This window comes from Pristiophorus japonicus, chromosome 11, assembly GCF_044704955.1.
Source record: "Pristiophorus japonicus isolate sPriJap1 chromosome 11, sPriJap1.hap1, whole genome shotgun sequence".
NCBI classification, from domain to species: Eukaryota; Metazoa; Chordata; class Chondrichthyes; family Pristiophoridae; genus Pristiophorus; species Pristiophorus japonicus.
Window position 1 is genome coordinate 168,643,240 of NC_091987.1, and position 12,937 is coordinate 168,656,176.

The following is a 12,937-nucleotide window of genomic DNA, read 5'->3' on the forward strand; positions in this document are numbered from 1 at the left end:
CCCTGCATCCAGTCTATCCAACTGAATCAGAATTTTATACGTTTCAATGAGATCCCCTCTCATTCTTCTAAACTCTAGTGAATACAGGCCTAGTTGACTCAATCTCTCCTCATACGACTTGCTATCCCAGGAATCAGTCTGGTGAGCCTTCGCTGCACTCCCTCTGTAATGTCTGTAAGCTTGTAATGTTTGTAGCTCCACACTGTGGATGTGGACGTATTGTATACTGCAACTGCAAGGTTAATAATAAACAGAACCAGGCTGTTCCGGAGGCTTCCGACAGAGCTGCCTGCCAAGTTAGGAACTGTGTATGCTGTGCGCTGTGAATAAATCACATTTGGCGGCGAGATGGAATTTTTTTGATGATTTAAAGCTTAAATTTTGTTGGTCAAGGATTCAGCCAACTGACAGAGAGACTTTGGAAGTTTCTGTCTTTGGAAAAAGCTACAAAAATCCGAGGTAAAATACAGCACATGGTGTGTACAGCTAGAGATTAAAATGGCAGGTGTAATGGGACATTTGGGTGAATATAGACATGACCGGGAACGTTTTAAAGCATATGTGGATCAGCTAGAAATGTATTTCACTGCAAATAACATATCAAAGTTCCAAACAATGCAGTCCAGAACCAAGCTATGTTGGAACACAAGAGAGTGATCCTCTTATCGGAGGCAAGTCCGGCATTGTATGAAACACTGATACATCTGCTTGTGCCAAAGGACACAACGCTTAAAGAGATTTTGATGAAGCTGGAGCAGCACTATAACCCCAAACCATTAGAAATTGCTGAAAGCTATCGTTTCGGGATTCGGAATCAAAAGTCTGATGAAAGTATCAGTGATTACATCGGAGCATTAAAAAAGCTATCGATGCACTGTAATTTTGGAAACTTGCAAAACCGAGCATTACGGGATCGTTTTGTTTGTGGGGTGAAAAATGATGTGATCAGAAGAAAGTTATTGATGACGGATAACTTGACTTTTGAGATTGCTTGTCAGACAGCGAGGTCGATGGGCATGGCTGAACACTATTCCCGAGAATTAAATAATAATTACAGTAGTCAGTCAACTGAGGTAAATCAACTGCAGGTTCAAAATAAAAGATGGTGGGGGCCCAAAGTCTCAGAAACTGGAAATTCTAACAGCGCATCAAAGTCGTGCTATAGGTGCCTGGGACAACACATTGCTCAAAGTTGTCCATACGTGAAGGCAGAGTGTTTCTTCTGCAGAAAGACTGGGCATCTTGCGAAGGCATGCCGACTGAAGGGTAAATTAGCGTTCAAAGCTATAAGTCCAGCATTCAAAGCTATGAGTAGCAATCCCAAGAGACTAGATAGCATGGAAGAACAACAAAAGGACGAGGAGATGTTAGAGTTACATGTCATCAGGAGCACGAGGTTAACGGACAGCGATTCGGAAAGTATCAACATCTAATTAGCTGTTGCGGGATTCAAGATACCAATGGAAATCGACACTGGTGTATCCGTGAGTGTAGTACCGGAGTCACTGTACCTCGACAAATTGCGTGATTTTCAACTGGAGAAATCCAAGATAGAGCTGCGAGGCTACTCGGGAGAGAAAATTCCTATGGTAGGTCGTATCACCGTACCGGTGAAATATAAAGATCAATTTCAGAACTTGCCTCTAATAGTAGTGAAAAGAGACAAGTCTGCCTTACTAGGAAGAAAATGGTTGAGCTCACTGAAGCTGGATTGGAGTAAGATTTTCTGTGTGGAAGCAAGATTTTCATCAACTGATGAAGTTATCAAGAAGTATCCGAAGGTGTTCTGCGAAACGGGCAGTCCGAGCCAAGGCTTCAAGGTGAGTGTCAGGGTACAGAAGGGTGCTAGATCGGTTTACTACAAGCCATGTTCCATACCATATGCACTCAAGGAGAAAGTTGAGCAAGAACTCAAAAGACGAGAGACTGAGAACATTATTTGTAAGATCGATCGATGTAATTGGCCTACACCCATTGTTGTTGTACCTAAGTCTAATGGTAAAGTAAGATTGTGTGGTGATTATAAAGTAACCATAAACCAGGTTCTCGAGGGTAATGTCCCCAATACATTGCCGAATATAGAATATTTGTTCACAACACTGACAGGTGGTCACATCTTCTCAAAACTGGATCTTACGAATGCCTACTTACAGCTTGAACTAGATGCGGAGTCCAAGACATGTTTGGCTATAAATACTCATCTTGGCCTATCTCAATTTAATAGGTTACAGTTTGGAATGTCTTCCGCCCCTGCCATATTCCAAGGGGTGATGAACCAGATTTTGCAAGGTATTGAAGATATTATTTGGATGACATACTAATTTCAGCACAAATAGGCAAATTCATAATAACATATTGAATGAAGCACAGAGTACGAGTGTCTGCTCGAAATTGTGAGCTATTTCAAAACTCAGTGGAGTACTTAGGGTACAGAGCAGAGAAAGATGGTTTACATCCGACTAAGGAAAAACTGGTGCAATCAGAAATGTACCCACTCCCAGGAATGTCACTGAACTTCGTTCATTCTTGGGTCTTTTGAAATATTATGGGAAGTTCCTACCAAATTTGGCTACAGTATTACATACACTGAATTAACTTTTGAAAAAAACAGCTCCATTGGAAGCGGTCAAAAGAATGCAATACAGCATTCAAGGAGTATAAAAGCAAATTGGTAGAGAGCACCATGTTAGTTCACTGTGACATATCTAAGGAAATTAAGCTAGCATGTAATGCCTCTCCGTATGGAGTTGGGGCAGTAATCTCCCATGTATCATGTAGTGGGGAGGAGTGACCAATTGCTTTTGCTTCACGCACTCTCAGTGCCAGTGAGAGTAATTATGCGCAAATCGAAAGGGAAGCTTTGGCATTATTTTTGGGGGTCAAGAAGTTTCACAAATACTTGTATGGTCGTAAGTTTACCATCGTTATGGACCATAAGCCCCTAACAGCAATCCTCCATCCAAAGTCCCCAGTTCCAACATTAGCTGCAGCCCGAATGCAGAGATGGGCTTTGATTTTGTCAGCATATATATATATGATCTTGAATACAGACGATCAGCTGATCACAGTAATGCTGATGCAATGTCTAGATTGCCTTCCCCATCACAAGTTACACCCGACAGGGAAGAAGTGTTTTATTTTTGTTACATTGATGAACTGCCAGTCACAGCTGAAGAGATTGGTAGAGCAACCAAACGTGACCCAGTGACGTCAAAGGTGTATGAGTATATTGCAAATGGATGGCCAAACCAGGTAACAGACAAAGATATTCATCCATTCTTCATTCGAAGGCATGAATTATCAGTCGATAAAGATTGTATCATGTGGGGTGCAAGAGTGGTTATACCAAATAAATTCAGGTCCAAATTATTAGGAGACCTCCATGACCAGCACCTGGGAATGTGCTTGACCAAGAGTTTTGTACACAGTTATTTATGGTGACCAGGTCTTGATAAAGATATGCAGTACATCGTGAGTCAGTGTACGACATGTCAATTGGTAAGCAAGCAACCACCATCAGTATCATTACAGCCTTGGAAATGGCCTTCCAGGGTGTGGCAAAGGCTACATATTGATTTTGCTGAGTTAGAAGGACAACAATTGTTCATTGTGATTGATAACCATTTGAAGTAGGTTGAGGTGTTCCCAATGTGGAAAATAACAACAATAAAACATTGGACATTTTATGAAGATTATTTTCTTCATTTGGCCTCCCTGAAGAAATTGTTTCTGATAATGGACCACAATTTCGTTCAGAAGAATTTGCACAGTTCATGAGCAAAACTGGGATGAAACATACCAATGTTCCACCATACCACCCTTCTTCGAATGGTGCAGCAGAGCGCACTGTACAAATTGTAAAATGTGCCCTCATAAAATAAATGTTAGATCCAAATCCAAGGAAATGACATTTGTCATTGGTCAATAATTGGCTAATTTTTTGATTACATATCAAAATACTCCTCATACAACTACTGGTAGAACACCAGTAGAGTTGATTCTCAAACGAGAGCCATAAACCAGATTCTCGTTGTTAAAACCAAATTTGGCACAGTCCATAGAAGAGACACAATTAAGACAGAAAGAAAATCATGTTAGAGGTAGAGTAAAAGAGAGAAGTGTGAAATTAAACCAGAAGGTGAGAGTGAAGAACCATCACCATAAATGGTTAAAGTGGTTACTCAGAAGACTGGTGAAGATATGTGGTCCTCGCACATATTTGGTAAAGATGTTTGATAATGGACTGGTTAGGTTTGTTCATATTGATCATATTTTACTTACAGACATGGAAGGAGTTGAAAGTGGGAATGATTCAATTATTTCTGACTCATCAGATAGTTTTGATACACCAGCAGCAAATCCTAAATCCAATGTACTGGAACCAAATCCAGGAGAGAATCAGAATGAAAGTCTGAGTCCGAGTCAGGAAAACAAAGAGTCTAAAATTAGAGTGAGTTGAAATGAAAATCAAGGAAATTCCGTGGAGGAAAACGTTTCTCAGGATGAGCCTTGAATGAGTTTAGATTCGAGACCATGTTTGGAAGGTTCTGTTCGCGAGCGAAGGTATCTTCTTTGAAACAGAAAACAAGTGGTAAAGTTAAATTTGCAAATATGGAAAAAAATAAGTCTATATCCTGTGTTATGTATAAAAATGAAAGTTTTTTATGATGTTTGTAATAATAACTTCTTCATTAAGGAGGAAGAAGTGTAATGTCTGTAAGCTTGTCATGTTTGTAGCTCCACACTGATGTATTGTGTACTGCAACTGCAGAGTTAATAATGAACAGAACCAGGCTGTTCCGGAGGCTTCTGCAGAGCTGCCTCCATATTAGGAGTTGTATGTGTGCTGTGCTCTGTGAATATATCACACCCTCTATGAAAAATATATCCTTTCTTAGGTAAGGAGACCAAAACTGCACACAATACTCCAGGTGCGGTCTCACCAAAGCCCTATATAACTGCAGTAAGACATCCTTGCTGCTATACTCAAATCCTCTTGCAGTGAAGGCCAACATTCCATTTACCTTCCTCACTGCTTGCTGCACCTGCATGTTTGCTTTCAATGACTGGTGTATAAGGACACCCAGGTCCCTCTGTACATCGACACTTCCCAAGCCATCCCCATTTAAATAATATTTTTTCCTTATGTTTTTCCTACCAAACTGGATAACTTCACATTTATCCACGTTATACTGCATTTGCCATGTGTTTGCTCACTCACTCAACCCATCTAAATTGCCTTGCAGCGTCTTTGCATCCTCCTCACAACTCACAATCCCAGCTAGTTTTGTGTCGTCAGCAAACTTGGAAATATTACATTTGGTTCCCTCATCCAAATCATTTATATATATTATGAATAGCTGAGGCCCAAGCACTGATCCCTGTGGTATCCCACTAGTTGCTGCCCGCCACACTGAAAAAGACCCATTTATTCCTACTCTCTGTTTCTAGTCAGTTAAACAATTTTCAATCCATGCCAATACATTACCCCCAATCCTATGTGCTTTAATTTTGCACACTAACCTCTTACATGGGACTTTCTCAAAGGCCTTCTGAAAATCCAAATACACTACATCCACTGGTTCTCCCTTATCTATTCTATCAGTTACATCCTCAAAAAACTCCAGTAGGTTTGTCAAACATGATTTTCCTTTCATAAATCGATGTTGACTTTGTCTAATCCCGTTGATATTATCTAAGTGTGCCGTTATCACATCCTTTATAATAGACTCTAGCATTTTCCCTACTACTGATGTTAGGCTAACCGGTCTGTAGTTCCTTGTTTTTTCTCTTCCTCCTTTTTTAAATAGTGGGGTTACATTTGCCACCCTCCAATCTGCAGGAACTGTTCCATAATCTATAGAATTTTGGAAGATGACAACCAATGCATCTACTATTTCCATGGCTACCTCTTTTAGTACTCTGGGATGCAGATCATCAGGCCCTAGGGATTTATCTGCCTTCAGTCCCATTTGTTTCTACAGCACTATTTTCTTACTATTAATCATTTCATTTAATTCCTCTTGCTCACTAGACCCTTGGTTCCCTAGCATTTCTGGGACGTTATTTGTGTCCTCTTCCATGAAGACAGACCGTCTTTAATTATTTAATTGTTCTGCCATTTCCTTATTCCCCATTATAAATTCTCCTGTTTTTGGCAGTAAAGGACCTATATTTGTCTTCACTAATCTTTTTCTTTTTACGTACTTGTAGAAACTTTTGCAGTCGGTTTTTTTGTTCCTTGCAAGTTTACTCTCATACTCTATTTTTCCCTCTTAATCAATCTCTTGACCCTTTTTTGCTGAATTCTAAACTGCTCCCAATTCTCAGGCTTGCTACTTTTTCTGGCAACTTTGTATAACTCCTCTTTGGATCTAATACTATCCTTAATTTCTTTTGTTAGCCATGGTTGGGCCATTTTTCCTTTTGTGTTTTTACGCCAGAAAGGAATGTATAATTGTTGCAATTCATGCATTCGTTCCTTAAATATTAGTCATTGCCTATCCACCGTCATGCCTTTTAATGAATCTTCCCAATCTATCATAGCCAATTCATTCCTCATACCTTCGTAGTTTCCTTTGTTTAGATTTAGGATCCTAGTTTCGGATTGGACTACTTCACTTTCCATCTTAATAAAGAATTCAATCATGTTAAGGTCACTCTTCCCTAAAGGACTCCACACAACAAGACCCTTCTCATTACACAATATCCAATCTAGGATAGCCTGTTCCCTAGCAGGCTCCTCAACATACTGGTCTAAAAACCCATCTCGTACACACTCCAGGAATTCATCTGCCACAGTATTATTACTAATTTGGTTTGGCCAGTCTATATGTAGATTAAAGTCACGTACGATTACTGTCGTACCCTTGCTACATGCATCTCTAATTTCCTGTTTGATGCCATCCCCTACATTACCACTACTGTTTGGAGGCCTATAGACAACTCCCACCAATGTTTTCTGCCCCTTGGTGCTCCTTAGCTCCACCCAGACTGATTCTACACCTTGATTTTCTGAGCCAATATCCTTTCTCACTATTGCTCTGATTTCATTCTTTACTAACAACGCCACACCACCCCCTCTTCCTTTTTGTCTATCCTTCCTAAATATCGAATATACTTGGATATTCAGTTCCCAACCCTGGTCACCCTGCAACTATGTCTCCGCAACTATATCGTATCCAGTTACATCTATTTGCACTCTTAATTCGTCCACCTTATTACAGTTGCTTCATGCATTCAGATACAATGCTTTTAAATTTGTCTTCTTAACATTATTAGACATCTATGAGGAAATGCCTTTGTAAAGTGGCATAGTGCACATGCAGCACACCACCATGGGCCTTGAGACCCTGGCTGGATGATATTTCAAGGCACCCCTAGGCTGATCGAAACACCTAAAGCACGCCTTGAGAATTCCAATGGTGTGCGCGATGATGACTGCTGACAGATTGGCCTTGTTATATTTGTGCTCAACTGGTGTTGTTGGAAAGGTCCATGGAGGGTAGCCCTGATGTTGCAGAATCGGGCCAGATAGTTACCCTTTCGGTTGAAAGAATGACTTAAAATGAAGGTATCATGGTGGCTGAACACCGAGCATGATGGAATCCTTGCTTTCCATTCACAAATATGAGTCTATGGACAACAAGCTGTCCACTCATTCAGCACAGGGTATCCCACTCGACACTGTGCCGATCATCTATGACCTTCAGCAGTGGGGCTAAGGGGGTTGGGAGCTGTGGGGCTGGGAGGACAGACGTACCAACATCAGCGTCCTTGACCAGGCTAACATCTCCAGCATTGAAGCACTGACCACACTTGATCAGCTCTGCTGGGCAGGCCACATAGTTCGCATGCCAGACACGAGACTCCCAAAGCAAGCGCTCTACTCGGAACTCCTTTAAGGCAAGCGAGCCAAAAGTGGGCAGAGGAACGTTACAAGGACACCCTCAAAGCCTCCCTGATAAAGTGCAACATCCCCACTGATACCTGGGAGTCCCTGGCCAAAAACCGCCCTAAGGACTCATTTTAAGAATGGAAGCAAGTCTTCCTCGATTCTGAGGGACTGCCTATGATGATGATGATGATAAAGGTGTTGTCCCTTAACTGTTCACACATGGATGAAGTTGTGTTTCGAGAGGTTGAATCTGAAATAGCTCACAGCCATTTCAATAACTTTTTGTTAACAAATTAATTGCTTCCCATTGCAATGTGCAATCTTACATTTGTATCATTCTCACTTCTACAAATGATCTGACCCATTAGAATTAGCCTGAATTTCCTAACCAGACCCCGAAGCATTGGTAACATGCTTTAGTACCGACCATAAGAACATAAGAGCCGTTATGCGATCGCGCCCGAGACCAGTTTTATTCCCAGTGAGGGACAGCTCCATTCTTCTCAAAGCTCCATTGAGTAGAATTTCCTTGTGTTTCTGCCTATTGGAAAGGAACATGTGATGAGGAAAGACGGGCGATGATGCTTCAGGTGTCTGTCAGTCTGGGTGAAATATCCAGGAGCTGACTGACCTGTGGAGTATTTCCAGCTTTTTCTGTTACTGACTTCTTTGGGGAATCTTCAACTTTGATTGAAATGGATGTGAACTGACAGGAACAGCCGCGCAGACTGCCTGAGGCCGACAACGGGAGGCGTGGACCTCATCCGAGACCGAGCCTCATTTGAATGTATCCGATGAGCTCTGTGCAGCAAAGAAGCACTCCGCTACAGTCCGCAGGGCCCAGGAGGGCGGGAAATCAGGAATTTGTCTGGCTCTGACATTGAGCCAGCAAGCAGGTCAATCCTGGAGGATGGGAAGCACAGGCTATCAGAGGACCATATATTTTTGTGGAGGAATGAAAACATAAGAAATAGGAGCAGGCCATTCGGCTCCTCGAGCCTGCTCCACCATTCATCATAGGCAGTCCCTCGAAATCGAGGAAGACTTGCTTCCACTCTAAAAATGAGTTCTTAGGTGACTGCACAATCCAATACAGGAATTACAGTCTCTGTCACAGGTGGGACAGACAGTGATTGAAGGAAAGGGTGGGCGGGACTGGTTTGTCGCACGCTCCTTCCACTGCCTGCGCTTGCGTTCTTCATGTTCTAAGCGATGAGACTCGAGGTGCTCAGCGCCCTCCCGGATGCACTTCCTCCACTTAGGGTGGTCTTTGGCCAGGGACTCCCAGGTGTCAGTGGGGCTGTTACACTTTATCAAGGAGGCTTTGAGGGTGTCCTTGAAATGTTTCCTCTGCCCACCTTGGGCTCACTTGCCGTGTAGCAGTTCCGAGTAGAGCACTTGCTTTGGGAGTCTTGAGTCGGGCATGCGAACAATGTGGCCCGCCCAGCGCAACTGTGCTAGTGTGGTTAGTGCTTCGATGCTGGGGATGTTGGCCTGGACGAGGACGCTAACATTGGTGCATCTGTCCTCATAGGGGATTTACAGGATCTTGCGGAGACATCATTGGTGCTATTTCTTCAGCGATTAGAGGTGTCTACTGTATATGGTCCATGCCTCTGAGCCATACAGGAGGGCGGGTATCACTACGGCCCTGTAGACCATGAGCTTGGTGGCAGATTTGAAGGCCTGATCTTCGAACACTCTTTTCCTCAAATGGCCAAAGGCTGCGCTGGTGCACTGGAGACAGTTTGAGCCTCGTTGTTGATGTCTGCCCTTGTTGATAATAGGCTCCCGAGGTATGGAAAGTGGTCTATGTAGTCCAGGGCCGCGCCGTGGATCTTGATGACTAGGAGGTAATGCTGTCTTACGGATGTTTAGTGTAAGGTCCATGCTTTCATACGTCTCAGTGAAGATGTTGACTATGTTCAGTGGGATCATGGTTGATCAGCTACCTCAACTCCACCTTCCTGCACTATCCCCATATCCCTTGATTCCCTTAATATCCAAAAATCTGTCGACCTCTGATTTCAATATACTCTAAGACTGAGCCTCCATAGCCCTCTGGGGTAGAGAATTGCAAAGATTCACCACCCGCTGAGTGAAGAAATTTGTTTTCATCTCAGTCCTAAATGGCCGACCCCTTATTCTGACACTGTGACCCCTGGTTCTAGCCATCCCAGCCAGAGGAAACATCCTCCCTGCATCTACCCTGTCAAGCCCTGTAAGAATTTTGTATGTTTCAATGAGATCACCTCTCATTCTTCTAAACTCTAGAGAGTATAGGCCTAGTCTACTCAATCTCTCCTTATAGGACGATCCCCCATCCCAGGAATCAGTCTGGTGAACCTTCGTTGCACTTCCTCTATGGCAAGTATATCCTTCCTTAGGTAAGGAAAAAAAAACTGTGCACAGTACTCCAGGTATGGTCTCACTAGGGCTTGATATAATTGCAGTAAGACGTCTTTACTCTTAGGGGCTGAAATTGCCCCTTGCCTTAAGGCCTATTACCACCAGAAATCGGCGGCCATGCTGCGGAGTGCAATTGCCCCCGATTTTTCATGTAATGGCCGCCATTATCTAAATTCCGCTACTGTGGTATCCCGGCGGTGACCCGCTCCCCACCGCCCCCCCCCCCACCCCCCCCACAGCTCCGCTGCTGCCAATCCGTCCTAAGTGCATCTGCTATTTCCATCTTTACTTTCCTCAATATCCTAGGATGCATCCCATCTGATCCTGGTGACTTATCTACTTTAAATGCAGCCAACCTTTCTAGTATCTCCTCTTTATCAATTTTTTGCCTATGCAGTATGTCAACTACCTCCTCTTTTACTTCTTCATTGATAAAGACAGATCCAAAATACTCATTTAGTACCCTCTGCCTCCATGTGTGTTTCCTTTTTCACCCTTCCTCTTGCTATTTGTATGCTTATGGAAGGCTTCTTGATTCCCTTTTATTTTAGCTTCCAGTCTATTCTCATACTCTCTCTTTGCTCCTCTTATTACCTTTTTCATTTCCCCTCTGAACTTTTTATATTCAGCCTGGTTCTCACGTATTCTCAACCTGACATCTGCTTCACCTTACTCTCTATCTCTTTCATCATCCAGGGAGCTCTGACTTTAGTTGCCCTACCTTTCCCCTTAGTGGGAATGTATCTCAACTGTACCCGAACCATCTCCTCTTTAAAGGCAGCCCATTGTTCCATTACAGTTTTTCCTGCCAATCTTTGATTGCAATTTACCCGAGCCAGATCCATTCTCAATCCACTGAAATTGGTTTTCCTCCAATTAAATAGTTTTACTCTAGATTGCTCCATGTCCTTTTCCATAGCTAAGCTAAACCTTATGATAACAATGGGGCGGAGCATCCACTGCACATTCTCCACCCTTTTGTTCATCAAAATTGTAAATAGGGGTCCTACAACAATGGCACACCCCAATTTATAGGCAGGTGTCAGCTATGGCTCAGTGGGTAGCACTTTCGCTGCTGAGTCAGAGGGTTGTAGGTTCAGGTCCCTCTTCAGAGATTTGAGCACAAAATCAAGGCCGTCACTCCAGTGCAGTGTTGAGGGAGTGCTGCATTGTCAGATGAGCCATTAAACCGAGGTCCCAACTCCCCTGTCAGGTAGATGTGAAAGATCCCACAGCACGATTTGAAGAACAGGGGAGTTATACTCGGTGTTCTGGACAACATTTATCCCTCAACCAACATAACTAAAAACAGAGTATCTGGTCATTATCACTTTGCTGTTTGTGGGAGCTTGCTGTGTTGTAAATTGCCTGCCATGTTTCCTTCATTACAACAGAGACTACAATTCAAAAAGTGGTTATAAAGTGCTTTGGGATGGCCTGAGGTTGTGAAAGCCATTGTATAATTTTCAATTATTTCTTTAATGTGCTGTTCGCCCGTTTTACAGGCCCACCTGAAAATTGCAACATGCAGGCTTTGGGCCTCCAAGGTGTGTCCGAGATGTCCCACCCCCCTCCCCTTCTATTTACTCCAAAGTGTCGTCATGGTATTCAGGGAAAATCAATTAGCAGTCCAGAAATATATGACTGTGATTGTATTTTGACAGTGGGAATAATTAGGAAAATGGTCTGATTGGTTTTATGGACTTATTTTGGAACATTCTATAACTGAGGTCAGTGACGGTTCTTAAGCCAGAGCTATCCATGTCCCCAACAACGACAGTAAATAATGTCCTGTATCACTCAGCTCAGTACTCTATCCCTGCCAGCAAAGCCTCATTCCTCCTCACATGAATCTTTTTCAGGGTCAAACTTCAAAAATTTGATATCAAACAAAGACAAGTCCAGGTTAGCAAGATGCAAACTTCTTGTTTCCAGCTCAGTTGACAGAACTGAACATTTCCTTCTCGTAATGTCCAACCCTGGAAAGTTCCATTGAGTCTGGAGAATACGCCCTTCCTTCTTGAAGCCTCACTCAATGACTCAGGATGATTTGTGTTGGCAAGCCCGGGAGGTGCTCACTGTTCTGACCCAGTTTTTGCTCGTGTCCTAGGATGGACTGGAGCGATGCACATGTCCCACCTCTACTTCCCTTTCTCCCTCCTCTCCTGAAGGCATTGAGTTTTGCTGAAGTACGATCCATGAGGGGCAATTTTCCTCCAATATATTTTACAATTGAGTTTACTTCATGTATTCCACCACAGCCATACCCAATCTCATCTTCGTCCAATAACTTGCTGCAAGAGTTACTGAACAGCTCTCGGATGTGGGAAGCTTAACTGCTTCTTTACCTAACTCAAGGTGCTGAGGCAGATTGGAGGACCCCTCCCAACACTTAACATAAACCCCTCAGCACAGACCTAAAACTGAACATGGGATCTACCTGGTTTGGAATAATATTATTTACTTTATGAATGGTGTTAAAGCTGCTGAGGGTGAGGCTGAAAGAAATATAGGAGTGATCATACCTTCAGTGTTTAGCAAACAAGCCTAATGCAACGCTGAGCTATACTGCCAAATCAGTAGAGTGCAATTCTGAAGCTATTATGGAGTCCTGGATAGTGCTGTGGCTAT